The sequence below is a fragment of the Aulostomus chinensis genome, chromosome 13 (genome assembly GCF_037954235.1).
Source record: "Aulostomus chinensis isolate RoL2024-O1b breed Wild chromosome 13, RoL_Achi_v1.0, whole genome shotgun sequence".
Lineage (NCBI taxonomy): Eukaryota > Metazoa > Chordata > Actinopteri > Syngnathiformes > Aulostomidae > Aulostomus > Aulostomus chinensis.
In genome coordinates this window covers 18,801,118-18,815,745 of record NC_141332.1, presented here as the reverse complement: position 1 = coordinate 18,815,745, position 14,628 = coordinate 18,801,118, and the positions used below count along the sequence as shown (strand labels likewise).

General features: G+C 42.6%; 1 long non-coding RNA gene across 4 annotated transcripts in view; it reads right to left on the bottom strand.

The window, feature by feature from the left end:
- Nucleotides 1-14,628, bottom strand: part of LOC147251307 (uncharacterized) — a 79,177-nt gene that overhangs the window by 59,699 nt on the left and 4,850 nt on the right. For 2 of the 4 annotated variants that reach the window (XR_015118914.1, XR_015118913.1), the window contains exon 2: nucleotides 13,319-13,409. This is a non-coding gene — a long non-coding RNA (uncharacterized LOC147251307). Of the gene's footprint in view, nucleotides 1-2,562; nucleotides 3,084-9,580; nucleotides 10,947-13,318; nucleotides 13,410-14,628 lie in introns of those variants that run through there. The other 2 variants (XR_015118912.1, XR_015118915.1) reach the window with 2 other exon arrangements.

Genomic DNA, 14,628 nt, shown 5'->3' with positions numbered 1-14,628 from the left:
AGTTTCATGAGTGTTTTGACTGGACACTTGGGTACCACACACTCACTGAACGAAACCGAGTGTCTTGAGCCTAACCGAACATCAATGCGGTAAAAACATGTTGCATCAAAGGGTCGTAACAAATGACCTACATATCTGTGTGGTTCGGAAGACTTGTTGAAAAACTAACTTGTGGGAGTCCCAAACCGGTCATCAGCACCTACAACCCATCACGATTTTTCCACGTTTGACGTGCGTTCTGTTCGGTGCAAACCAAACTGGATCAGCTCAGTCTCAGTGGTCACTGCTTATTACTGCCATCCAGGTACACAGATTTCCTCGCCGGGCACCTTGGCTCAATTGAAATTAAATTTTACCCCAGGAAGTCGGGGAAAAAGTAAATGAGACAGAAGACCTTGGGATGTGTTTCTTAAATGAAAATGTCAGGCTGTCCAGTGTCAGTCTGTATCAGCTTCTCCTCCCTTGAGGTCTCAGTTACAACGCTGCCACCGGGGAAGGTCTTTTCCAGAAAAATACTCACGGTGCACACATGACTCTCTCGTGATCATCTTTGTCACCAAATTGTTCTGACAATTGAAGATCAGATGCCAGTCGCCTCAAGTCAGACTGAGGCTTGAGATTCAAGTGAAAATGTCCTTGAACAACCCATTAGTCACACGTTGAAAAGGCGAGAGTGCATCTCTGTGGAACACATTCAATGAAAAACGCTAAGAACACGACTAACAGAGAGGTGCGAGTTGTCTGTAACGGAGGAAGAGAATCAACCCCGCAGAATTCTCATCTCGACGTACGACTTGCAACAACTAAAGTGTGCATTTGTTCTGTCACATGCCGTTATCTCTGTTTGCAAGTATGTCTTTCTGAATGCCTTCCCTCTCTCTCTCCCCCTCGCCATCTTTAGCCAGCTTCACAGTTGATCACACTAAAGCTGCAGAAAACCTGATAGGCCATTAACAATAGATTAGCTGCAACAATTCCATTATAAACCTCTAATTATAGGCTGTTTGAATCATTGTCTCAGGATAAAAGACTAGGCTGTAACAACAAAAGTCAGTTTCATATAAAAGCTGTGTGCCAATTTACTGTTTTATACGGTTTTGCGTATCTTGATGTTGTGAATCTGTAAACAAATGAATGAAATGCCACAAGCAAGATGCGACGCCGTACCTGATTATTTCTACTTTTTTGGCGTCTGTCTTTTTTTTTTTTAATTCTCAGGTTTGACGGCCTGCAGCTCTGCTCTGTGACCAAGGTGATCTAAATCTAGACGGCTGAGCTTTTAATCTACTCGTGCAGAAACACACACAAACACACTTGTGCCGAAAAAAAGTGATCTTAATCATTTCTGACCTCTCCCATGATGGCAAGTTTGCACAGCTGTTAAAAAAGTAGAAAAAAAAAAGCATGAAGCAACTCTGAAGCTGTAATGGAAGTGTCATAAATAGTTTATAGCCATTTTCTTGCAGTAGCACACCTTGCAGCCTCTGAACTGCTGCTTCACTTTACTGTGGCAACTCCTCCGAAATGAAATAACGCTCCGGAGGTGTGATTTTAAAAAAAAAAAAAAAAAAACAGTACACAAAGATTTCTGTGCAGCGCTTACATCACACAAAATGATTGCTAAACGCAAGTCAGAACACATCTAGGCAAAAAAACAACCCACAATATATCAGAATTACAAGGGAGAAAAAAAACCAAACAAAAGGAATTGGTACATTTGCTCTCAAATGGTGATGGTGATTTTGGTGATTATCACACAAACGGTTGCTGTAAGCGCTTGAAAAAAAAAAAGAAAGAAAAAAAGGAGTAAAAAGAAACTGTTCATTTTCATGTCAGCATTTCCCCCCTGAAACACTCTGGTCATTGATTTCCACATTAAGTAGACCTTTACACGAACACTGTTGCCCGACTCTGCCCAGAGAGCTTATTGATCGTGGTGGATAGCCAGACACCACAGATGCATCCTCAATCACCAATAGTAAAATTAAATATGTCCTTATGATGGCTGGACATCTAATTCATGTTGGAGACTATGGAGGAAAAATGAGCATCGCTGTGGAGAGAGAAATGTATAAGACCTGACCATAGCCAGATAGGTGCTGCAGTGTTACTGCTTAAAATCACGGCTGACAGCGTGAAGGTTATAATGTTAAGATATAAATCTTTTGACAAGAATTGCAAACCTGAAATGTCATGTCTGCACACAATATTAAAGGCCAAAAGACTGCGATATTTTTCAGGGAATCATAGCAGGATCTCATTTCCTCCCTGGACGAGTTGTTAATTATTGACTTCCTCCTTTTTGTCAGTGATTTATGCTAACAAGAGAAGTCAGAGACTGAAAAATCCCTCAAATGTAATGTATTTCAGTGAGAGTGAAAATTAATTAACCAAACTGCATTTAGTCATGCTGATGAAAACTACAAACAGCAGTCCGCAGAACACGAAGGCTACAGAGTTCATTTGGAGGGGAAACAAGTCCAGGATGTGGAAAAAAATACAGCTATTAGACAAAAAAAAAGCTCCTTACACTCCTTCCTGAATCTTTAGTTCATCAGAAACCACTTTGCTATCTCTACTAATTTACAATATCCTTATGATCATGTTCCTGAGTTGATGTTTTCTATGTTCCAGTATTCCAGGATCCAGACTAGGATCACTCTCAAATTTGAATAAATTCTTCTGCTGCATGATTTTTTTTTTGAAAAGCTGTCCACTTTATTTCATACTTTTGCACAGACAAGATAAAACACAATAGAAGAGCACATGAAGCGTGTACACAAAGTTCATCATGTTGGATGACTTTCCTGAGAATATAATGAAGATTTAAAAAAAAAAAAAGCAAAAAAAAAAAAGCTAACACCCAGTCGTACCAAAGAGACTACAATTTGTCGCAAAATGTACTCAAGCATATGATCCACCTCCTAACCAGGTCATCATCAGCCTGGCAAGTGTGAACCCTTGGGGGAGGCAATTCAAAGAGCACCTTCGTCTTTGGGCGTTGTGATCATTGTGTCATCTGGACAGCTGCGTTCTGTTCGGCACCACTTTTTTATGATTGCACACCATCACACTTCTGTTTCCTGTAAAGTCCGAGGACATAAAGATGTGCGGACATTTATTGATTAAAACATCTCAGACAGGAATAACACGACCAGCGACCCTTCAGCTTCACTGTGGAAAACTAATTCTTTGGACGCCAAGATGACCATGTGATGAGCTTCAAACAACTTGCCCCGTGACCCTTTACTGGGTGTCAATCAAAGCTGCCAATATTAAGTGTCTCTTAACATCTACATGTTGTTTGAGCAATGTCCTTTAGGAAAGCAGGGGAGCTGACTCAGTCGCGCTTCAGGCTCATTTGAGCCCTTTAGGTGAGAGCGCGACTGGACAGCACCCCTTAAAACCCTAAAAACAGAGATGCTGGACTTGAAAGCTCCTGTCAGTGAAGGTCTGCCCAGCAACCACATAGCTGATGCTGATGGCGGTAAGACCACCACTATCATGGTGGACTTCAGGTAAGTCTTGACGTGCTTAATGAGGGGATTCACCCCAAAAGTGTATTTTGCCTTCCAAGTTCTCCCAAATGGGTAGACAAAGATGTTTTTCCTCTTTCATTACTTCTGTGTGACTCCAGAATGTAGAAAGATCCAGCCATGATTATTTAGCTTGAAGCTAATGGTGACTGACAAAGAGCAACAGATCGTCTATAGTAGCATCAAACTGGAACAGGAGAAAGAAGATGTGGATTATACTGCAAGATGTGCTGGGGAATTTGTTAACAGACACTTTTTAAAGAGAGTGTTACCATTGTGGTTTTTGCTGTTGCTATTAATAGCCTACAGCTAAATTCACACAGCTGGCTGTTTCTGCATTCTGGTGTCACAAAAATATAACGCAGGAGGGGAAAACATCATTATGAGCTCAACACACCTATTTGTGAGTACGTGAAAGCCAAAACATTTTGTTTTTGGTGAAGTAGCTCTCTCAGTCTAGAAAGTCTCCCTTCTGCTTCAGCCATAATGCAGTCTCCATGATTTCTTTACAATAAATCAGCCGAACTTGCAGAGTTTGCGGTTGTATATAAGCTGCTGAGGTCGAAATCCATATGTTTGTATTTGAGGAGCACAAGGGCCCACGTTTGTCACCGGATCTACAAAGTGAGAGAGAGAAAGGTGCTGTATCTCTGCCTCCCTCAAACTACTGTTCCCTCCTTTTAGTGCAGAGAGGGGGCACCCACGCAGGAAAAACAAGCTGAGTGAGATGCGTGTGTGTGTGTGTGTGTGTGTGTGTGTGTTGTGTGTATATTTACAAGCACCTGCACTCTTGCACGAGCACTGGTTGTAATGGAGAAGGCGAAAGTGCACACAACGCGTGTGCCCCGAAACATTTGCCGCCCAAATTGCTCATGTCATCCACGGAGGAGATGGTCACTGAGCCGACATGTTACAGTATTTTGTGTTCAGACTGAAGTGTTTTCATCAGAATGAGGATGTTGGATTTATGTAGGAGTCATAATTCCAAAACAACACATGAAACAGGTCGGTAAACAGGTCTTCAACATGCTGTTCACAAAAAAATAAAAAGTACCATCTTTGTAACACTCATCAGATGTAGACATTTTCCTCAAGATACAGTATATAATAAGACAGAAAAAAGAGATGTGAGGAGTCGACCACAGTCTCCATGACAGCGAGATCCGAAGGTGGGCGTTCAACTATTCGCTAGGCATCAGCCCCCACAGTGTGACCCTGATCAGTGGAATCAGAGGAACTAAGCTACTCGCTTTTGTTGCCCAGGAGCTGAATCAACTGAAGCCAGGCACTGGGATGCCCGCTCCGCTGCTCCAGGCTACAGCCTTCTCAAAGGCATATTAAGACCTGGGTTGTTTTATTAAGGACTGGAGTCAACACACAATTATAGCCTGTATGCAGGGTGTTTGGTGAGGAACACAGAAGCCAGTGGGCAGAATGTGTGGGAATGGATCTGCATACTGTCCTCAGCTTTGTGTGTGTGAGCACGATGCCTGAAATCGCTTGACATATAAAATGTACATTTGTTTATAAGTAGGTCACCAAATGAAAGAGGATTTGACTTGCAGAAGTACAGTATTGTATGAATGTACCGCACGGGAGAGTGTGTGTATCAAGGCTGGACTGACTGCTTTGCAAGCAGTCTCCTCCTGTGAAACAGGGTGATCGACAGGGGTGTGTTTCGCCCCCCTGTCGAGCCGCAGCAGGGGGGTATGTAAAGGTGAAGTCCTGAGTCTTAGGGCCCACAATGCGGCCCCCCTGGGAGGATAATCACCATGAGGCCAGCAACAGTTAGCACAGCAGTGGCCCCTAGTTACAAAGACACTCCTCTCAAGAGACACGGCTGTGCCTTTGTACTCCCTCACACTCTGAGTGTGCCCCACTCCGGGGGGCTTGAGAGGCACCACAGGGTGCCCATTAAACCATTAGGAGTGGAGGACAACCCTGACAGCTTGATACACAAATGGGCACACACACACAACGTCATGTACAAGTACACACAAGCATTCTTAACCAACACATGTACTGTAAGAATACAAGTGCCCTGGGATGACATGTTTCTCTAATTCATTCACTGTACTAATGAGGTCAGTACATCCACGCAAGCGAGTTTCATGTTTTGTCAACATAACAAGCTCCTGAATAAACAGCCAAATAAGAAAGGATACTCTCTGTGTAACAGTGAGACAGACAAAACAACACTTGACTCAGGTTGTACCACTCACCGTCGTTAACGCTACATATCAGGCTGCATCCACACTGCTTACATTTGATTTTAAAATGCATGACTTTTACTACCTCTGGCCTCACAACCACACCACTCTGCTGATCCCACATCAGTTTGAAAACTATGGATTTCGGCTCCGGATGTTGGCATCTGGAATCGGAATCATGTGACTCGTTCTAAAACAAAGCAATCAACGTCTGGCAAATTTAGCATGTGAACAAAAAAGCATTGCAGAACTTGTAGTCTTCGCTAGCAGCAATATTTATAAATGGAATTACTGTTGACTGAAACACAATTTAAAATTCTGTACCCGTTAATCCCAATAAATTGCAATTTCTTCATGGATTCACGGATATCAAAGGCTGTTAAAGCCGGTCGACCGATAATTTTTGGATTTCAAGCATTCTGACGAATAGGAATAATGAAAAGGAGTTGGGTCATCCTGCAGAAAAAAAGTGCAGCATAAACAAATTATCAAAAGGTGTCAAAGTTCCTCTGCTAAAGTTATGAATTATGAATCCTAGGAGGCTTAAATGCTATGGTGAAGTGGAGTGGCTTCTTGCATTGGGATGCAATTACTCTTTAAAGAGCACAACTTTACACTACATAGCTAACTTTCACCCACACTGCAGCTTAAAGGACCAACTGTGTAGGATTTAGGAGGATCTATTGGCAGTGATGGAACATATATTGGTAGCACAGTAGCAAAATAGCAAATACTGAAACAGTTCAACAGAAGTGTACACACACAGCACTCAGCTCATCATCCAGGTTGCTTCTATTTGCCAAATTTAAGTGCATAGCATTTTTTTTTCTGAGATTGTCTTCTCTTTTCTATAAATGCTCAAGTATGTTAATTTGATTCAGTTCCATAACATCCCCCTGAATGCATTCACAGCTGCATCTATTTTGCATTTCTTTGTACTTTTTACAACTGTGTACCTCACTGATGATCATTGCGTCTTAGCTGGTGATCTTGTGCATGTTGGAGGATACCAGGACGGGTCAGGTGTGGTAGAACCATGCCTGGTGCCCGTCCTTCTGCAGTGATGTTCAGAGACTCTCTGTTACCTTTCAGAAGTTTCAAGCCCCTGGTCGGTCTCCTGTCATTGCTGCTTTTCATGCAGGGGCTGTTACTCAGATCAAGTTAGTTAACCGAGACATATTTGCTCACCTGTTCCTCTTTGAACAGGTTGGCGTGTCTGTCTGTGAGATGCTTGGCCGTTGTGCCACGTTAAATCCCTCGGTGTGTCTTCAGAGTTTTTATGTCTTTGACAGACGAGCTCTGTGGCGTCCATGGACTCGCCCTGACTGTGGGCCATCAAACCAAATAATCATGTTTCACTTTGTGCTTCTGCTTCATCGTCGAGTCATGAACTCTTGGCAGCTGCCTCTCGTTTTGAAAGCTGCAGCAGACAAAGCGCACTGCGCGTGCGCGCACACACACACACACACACACACACACACACACACACACACACACACAATCACAATCACACACAATGCCCTATTGTCAAAGAACCCAGGAAATACGGCTCCTATTACAGGCTCTCAGATTTTCAGGACTGGGGCTTTAAATTTCCGATGATTGACTTTTGCATCGAGACATGATCTTTCACCACCCCTACTTACATACGAATCAATCCTGGGGCCCCTCTCTCTGTCCTCTCTACTCTCTCATCCTCGGCCCCCATCTTTTAGCTGATCACACAGGCTCGGGCTGCTGGACTTGGAGTAGAACTCACTGGCATTATACAGCGTTTCCTTTCTCCTTTCCTTTCCATCTTTGGTGATTTTACTAGTCTAGTGTGTTGAAGTCTTGGATCTTATTCAGGGCTCGCCTTTCTCTCTGGAGCTATTTGGCTGTAGCCAGCTTCCTTGCTGCCTTATTATACTAAACCTGTGGGATACCACGATACTGTCCTGTGCGTCTATCCTTTCAGGTTGAATTCAAACCCTATCATGCCTCACCACCTCTCCATTTTTTTCCCCAACAATGAACCACACTTACTCAATCTATATCATGACAAACGTCCCTATATTGCCTGCGCTGACGGTGAGAAGGATCAGTGAGTTCTGGTCTACTTTTTGATGTCCCAACAATGTGGATGGTAAATCTTCTCTGTGTTGGATATTTGCTGTGGTCTGCTTTCAGGTCCGTCAACGTTGTGGGTGTGTGTCTGTGTGTGAGTAATTCGTGTGTTATCTATTAGTCAGAGTAAAAGGGACAAAAAAAGTGTCAGATCTGCACAGATGTTAGCGATGATAAATGATGACATCATCTGTTGGCCAGTTCTGCATTGTTGTGTGTTTTACTGCTGTTAGTTAATCAGCATTTGTGAAAAATGTGTGTGTGTATGTGTGTGTTTCCGCTTCAAAAATCCGCAGCCACATCGTGGATTACAACAGGAGATTACGTCACCTGGCATCTAGAGTTTGTTAGCGATGTTTGTCTCCTCTAGCTACTTGATGTCTCATGTCAAGTTTTTCATTTTTTAGGAATAAATGTATCTGTTTGTGGTGACCTCACTTAGGTGTTGTGAGTCGAATGTTACTGAAAGCAGGAAACTGGCGCATCAAGTACGTCGCCAAATGTGTCACTTTTAAGTAAATAAGATGCCTCAGAGGGGGTTGTTGAGATGCCGAGAGATAATTACACACCTGTGGTTAAATTCCTGGGAATTTATTTTCTGTCACAGAAACTGAAAACACAAATATTTTCCACACATTCTGTCAACTAGTCTTCTAGATTATGTAGAAGAATCCTGGTATGGGCAATTATAGTGCGTGATTTATAGCTGTGTAGGAAATACATAGTAGTCTACAGAGGTGATGGATTGCCTGCTGTATCCCAACAAGTAAATCAATACACTGAGTTCATACACTGGTGTCATAGTGCAACTCACAATTTCAATAGCAGTTCTTCTTATAGAAAAAGCCCATATTCAATATCTTTATTTCTCTGTTCCTGCTTATTGTTAAAGCGCAGCTCAGCACAACCCAGCAGCGGCGGCGGCGGCGGCAGCAGCAGCAGCAGCAGCAGCAGCAGCAGCAGCCGCCGCCTACGGTGAATTCCTCAGCTTAATCCTCCATCTCTGTCATTGGAGCGCTGTTTTTGGACCAGGCTAACACATTATTAATAACAGCCGATACATTCTCATTTGGCCCGCCAGGGGAAAATGAATTATTCTAATGGGCATAATTCCACTGTCGCTCCAATTCCCTCGCTTAGCATGGGGTTGTGTGTGTGTGTGTGTGTGTGTGTGTGTGTGTGTGGGAGGGGGGGGGGTGGATGGATGAGATGTGTCATTGAGTGGAATACACTGACATGGATGCAACGATTAAATGATATTAAGCTTCGTTGTTAGCATGATTGAAAGGGCGTGCACGCGCCATATGGGGAAATTCACAAACAACGTTCTTATCTTGGTTTTATTTAAAGCAGTACAACAAGAGAGGCGGAGTGAGGCCCAGGGAGCTGTTCAATGAGTAATCCACCCGTAATCTAATGAATAATAATTAGCTGATATTAACAGGCCGCTCTCTGGCCAAGCAATCTTCCAACTGTTGACTCATCTGTGGGAGTTCAGCCAAACTAGTGCTGTCCAAACATGAAGAAAGCTGTTTGTTTAGTGTGATGACTGCTCCACTTCCACTATTCTTCTATTTTTTCAACTCATCTCTCTTTCTTCCCACTCTTTCCAGCCAGTGCTTAAGTCCAGGATAACCCCCTAACAAATGTGCTGTCCGTGATGTACAGTGTAACCCCCCCCCCCCCCCCCCAAAAAAAAAACAGTAACCAGTTGGCATTGGAATCTGGTGCGGAGCTCTAATTGGAAACACTGCTATAATGCTGGACACTAATTATGGTTTCCATAGCAACTGTACAAAATAAGGTTCCTACAGGAGAGTCGTGATAGGTTTGAGAGGGGGGGGGGGATCACGTGTATGCTTTTTTTTTGGGTGGGGGGGGGGCAGTTAAAACTACCTCTGCTTAACTATCTGTGCTAGGATGCTACTCTGCCAGAATCCATAGTGAGGAATTACAGGATTTTGTGTGAGCAGTCTGAAAGACAGTGTTTCATATCTCTTGCTTCCTAGCTATGTTTAGACTTATCTTAGCCAGGGTGAGAGAACAGGTCTGTGAAGTTATTAGAGTTCAGAGTCGTGGGTTCAGTGATCCTCTGGTTATTGTTTTCAGCTGCCTCCTCTGCTTATCTTCCTTACTTAACTGTGAAATAACACGATGCAAGCAAAAGGCACACACAGGCAAAAACGGAGAGACAGATGCACGTGTGGTCATTATGTATAAGTGTAACAACGCCAGCATATTTTTCCAAGCACTGGCAGAAACTTTTTAACACAGCAGAAGCATTTGTTTGTGGAAGCATGAATATTTAACTGTTGTTTTTTTACCCCCCAAAAAAAAAAAAATCAGCAAAAAAGTAGTTACAGAGTATGTTTTTTCATCCTAGACATGATTGATTGAGAGTGACAGGGCCATTTCTCTAAAATTAATAAATGACTCAAGCCCATCATACACAGCAAAGTTTGATGGTAAGGACAAATTGTGTTAGTGCTTTTTTATTGGAGCCAAGTCTTTTTTTGTATGTTTGCAATTCATTCAAAGTAGTGTTCTGGGTGTTTAAAAAAAAAAAAGTAGTAGAAGTGTGCTTCTTGTACAAATGTAGACGTCTATGTTAAGACAGCTGATGTCATGGTGCTTTGTTCCTGTTGGTGACGATGCTGCCACATAAAAGGCTAAAAGGCTGCAAGAGTTCTGTCATAACTCCCCGCAGTCTGATGTCTATTTATGAATGTGTTTGTGTGTGTGTGTGTGTTTGTGTGTGTGTGTGTGTGTGTGATAAGATAATGATGATGGGAATGATGTGACACGTGTAGGCGAGGGATGGTGCCTGTGTGTTCTTGGAAACCTGCGTTGCTCCATCTGCTGCTGTTAAGCAACCAGCTGCCTGCCTCCCATCAACCCAGCAACACCAGCCACAACCACAGTGAAACCATGGCAACCAGCTCCCTTCTGTGGGCTGCCCAGAGTCAATGACCCCGCTCTTCTTTGTCCTTTCACTCTCTTTCCTCATCTTCTTCTTTACTTTAATGATGTCACAAATATGAGTAGTGAGATAAAGTGTGAACTCCTCCAGCTCCAAATATGGTTCACCAATGCTCTAAAAGAAAACATATGTAATTCACAACTCTGCTGTGCTTTACTTGCATTGTGTCAATGGGAATAAACACGCTCTAATCAAGCGCACACACATTAAAACCCCGCCACTTCACAGCCCTATTAAGGTTTTTACAATGTTGTTTGAGAATGTGCATTAGCTATTAAATGAATTAATCAAGGGAGTCTTTATACAAGAAATATGTGATACAATTGCTCTTGGTTATTAAATCAGAATTGCTCAATTTAACAGATTAAGCTGCATTTAACAAGACATTTAAAAACAAGAGGAACGCCGTACTGGCAAGCTCTTTGGCAGGCTATTCATTGTTAATCTAAAGTGAATGGAAAGGCTCGAAGCAATGTGTTCACTTATTATAGACCCACTTAGCCCACAGTGAGTCATAATAGGGAATGACAATCCATGAAAAACCTTACTACCATTCATACATGGAAGATGCATCTGATCGCACCTTATTCAATGATGTCAGAGCTGTTTTTCCTCAGCTGCCAGTGGCCAAGTATCTGCTGTTACTTCACTGATTGGGGTGTAGCCAAAGGGTTTCTCTAAATTGCATATCTCTGGCAGTGTTGGGCGGTCTTAGATATCTGACTGCCCGTATTTGTGAGTAAAAGTGCATATGATGATGAACAGTGGGCAGCAGAGATGCCTTTGGCGTGCCAGCTCACACAGTGAGACTGGCAGACAGTCCTGCCTTGTGCTGATAGAACCTAAACTGTTGGACACGTGTAAGGCTATTTCTGTCACGGAAGGTCATCATCATATCTGTCTGTATTCAAGAATGATCTGTGGTTTGGAGGCCCTTGTTTGATCCTGGTCCCTATAAAGTGTTTGGACTTCAGTCTCGAAGAGGTCTTGCCCTAGTAAGATTTCTAACGTCTGTTTAAGCAGGTGCTGAGGATTCTCCAAACTGTCTCACCGCCTTCTTCTGACCGTCAGTCCTGCAAACTCTGCTTACTGAACCCGGCCGAGCCAGCCCAGGTTTTACTGAATTCAACCTGCCAGTCCTAATCGTAACATCAGCAGTCCTCTAAGTGATCCTGGCACATGATAAGATGCAAAGATTTCTGACCCCTGTTAGAGTAGATAATTCAAGACTCTAGTCCAAGTCCTGTTAAATGTACAGAAAGATCCTGGTTTGGGTTTAAATACAAATAAATTCATAAATAAAATCATAAAATAAAATCTCACTAGAAGCATGCCGGGAAATTGCCCACCAATGTCCCAATGTTTTCGCTCCTGGCTCACAATTACATGGGTTTTATACAAATTATAGAACATTATTTTCACTGGAACGAGTACAAACAGTGGATGAGACCAGCCTGTTTAGGAAGGGCTCACCAGTCAGTTTCTACATCACACTGATGGCGAAGACTGCCATGAAGGGTGTCATCCTACTCATCGGGAGTAATAAGGTCTTGATATGTTTCTCAAGGACACTGACATGGTCTCCTGAGGGGATGGAACTAGCAACCATAAGAAGAGTACCTCCACAGAGGAGGTCTGCAGCAGACGAGATTGTACTGATTAAAAGAGATACTTCTGTTCATGGTTGTTGTGGCAACAGGAAGACGGTACGTTTTATTGAATCCTGATATCCTATGCCTAGCAAGTTGATAGGTCTCCCCAGGCTTCTGGCTCCAGCACCACTTAGAAAGCTGACAGACAGTTGGCCAAGATATTGACGTTCTGGTTCATCTGAGCTGAGGGGCTGAGCTGTTAATGGGGAATCAAGCCACAGTTCTCCAGGCATGTGCATTATTCCCTCTAACCACAAGTCCCTACTATTGACAAGTGGAATCAACACCAAATTATCAGAAAGAGAAAGGAGGCGGTATGCTAAGCCTTTTCCACCCTGCTTGTGCGAAGTACAGAGACAGCAATCACATAGAGATAGAGACAGAAGATATGACATAAAACACAAGAAGGCTCGAGCTGAAGGGGAGTTACGAGTGAGATATGAACAGCAGATAGCAAAGAGCCATGAGAGAAACTGAGATAGGGTGTGTAATTGAGGGAAGGAGGAAGGGAGACAACGGGGAGAGGAAATCTTTCAGCTGGGTGTGTACAGACAGATACTATTGTAAATGTTGGGCTAATTACATTTACAATCAGAGTCCCTCAAAAGCAAAATCAGACATTTGTGCAAATTCCCTCAAAACAAATTTGAGTACGAATACGTTTCTTGTCCATCAGGACATAAAAGTAGAGTTTGCTGAAAAGCATCCAAACCTGCGGAGGGTCAGGATGGGTGACCCGGATGGATCCTCAACCAGTTACAATGACAGCAGTGACAACAAATAATAAGAGCAAAGAAAAGCTTTGGAATGATCATGAAATGGACAGTAACTTACCGCTCCAACAGCCTCCCGCCTTCTTGCACTTTGAATCTCGTCTCCGCTGACGGCCGCATCACTACACATACTCATCTGCAGCCGGGTCACTCTGGAAAATAATGCATTAGTGCAAGATTTAGTCAGATGGATAGAATATGAATACCTATAATTCATGAAAATCACTTTATGTGTGAAAAGGGTCATTTGCTGCATGATATTAGTACTACAGCCAGGACTTCAAATCAGTACTTGTTATTGATACTGTACGGGACACACTTCTTTTATTTTCTATATTCTATATGAATATTTGTTGGTGCAAAATGCATTTTTTGTACCGCGAAAGTCACCCTTTTTGTCAGCAGTTTCTATGTCATGTGACCTGGATACTCCAGATGAGTACTACATATTAGTACTAGACCAGGAGTACAGGACATACCACTTTTCATGGGATTTCATCAGCTTCTGTATCTTATATGAATATTCTAGTGCAAAATGTATCATTTATTTGGTGCAAAATTCAGCATTTTTTTCCCCAATAGCTTCCATATCATGTGACCTCCGAATCAGAACCAGATATTAGTACTAGATCGGAAGTACAGGGTCCACCTTGTTTTATGCTATTTTATTCCCTCGTGTTTTAAATGAATATTTTAGTGCAAAATGCATTTTTCATAGACTGCAAAATTCTTTTTTTTTTTCCTCCCCAATAGCTTCCACTTCATGTGACCTAGATACTCCAAATCACTACTGGATATTAATACTGGACTGGATGTATAGGACACACCTCTTTTTACCGCATTTTATAACCTCCAATACTTTTTATGAATATTCTAGTGCAGAATGGAAGTTATTACTGGAACACATGAGGCTTTATTCTGAGATTATTTCCCTCTTCTCCACACTGTGAGTTTTCCAGTTTGGGCAGACTACTTTAACATCCATCTTGACTTTACAAAACATTCAATTATTGCGAGCAGTCGGCCCGACACTTCCCTGCAGGGATTTAGATATTTTGCTTTATTTTTCTGGTATTTTCGTGTTATACTGTAAGCTTCTCCTCTCGTTAGCTCTTTGTGTTGCCCCTGATTCACACACGCACCATGTTCTTTCCTCCCATGTTTGGTGTCAGGGCCATTTATTGGAGCAGGAAGTTACTGGTGTGCATATGTAGAAGAGGAAATAGCCTTCGCGAAACTGCCATGTTTTTTCAGCCGACTAAATTGCTTTTCTCAAATACCAGATCAGTCCATCATGAAATTCCTCCAACATGATAAGGGCAGCAACATTGATTAATTCCTGGATGTCAGCTTGTGTCAGTCAATCCGGCA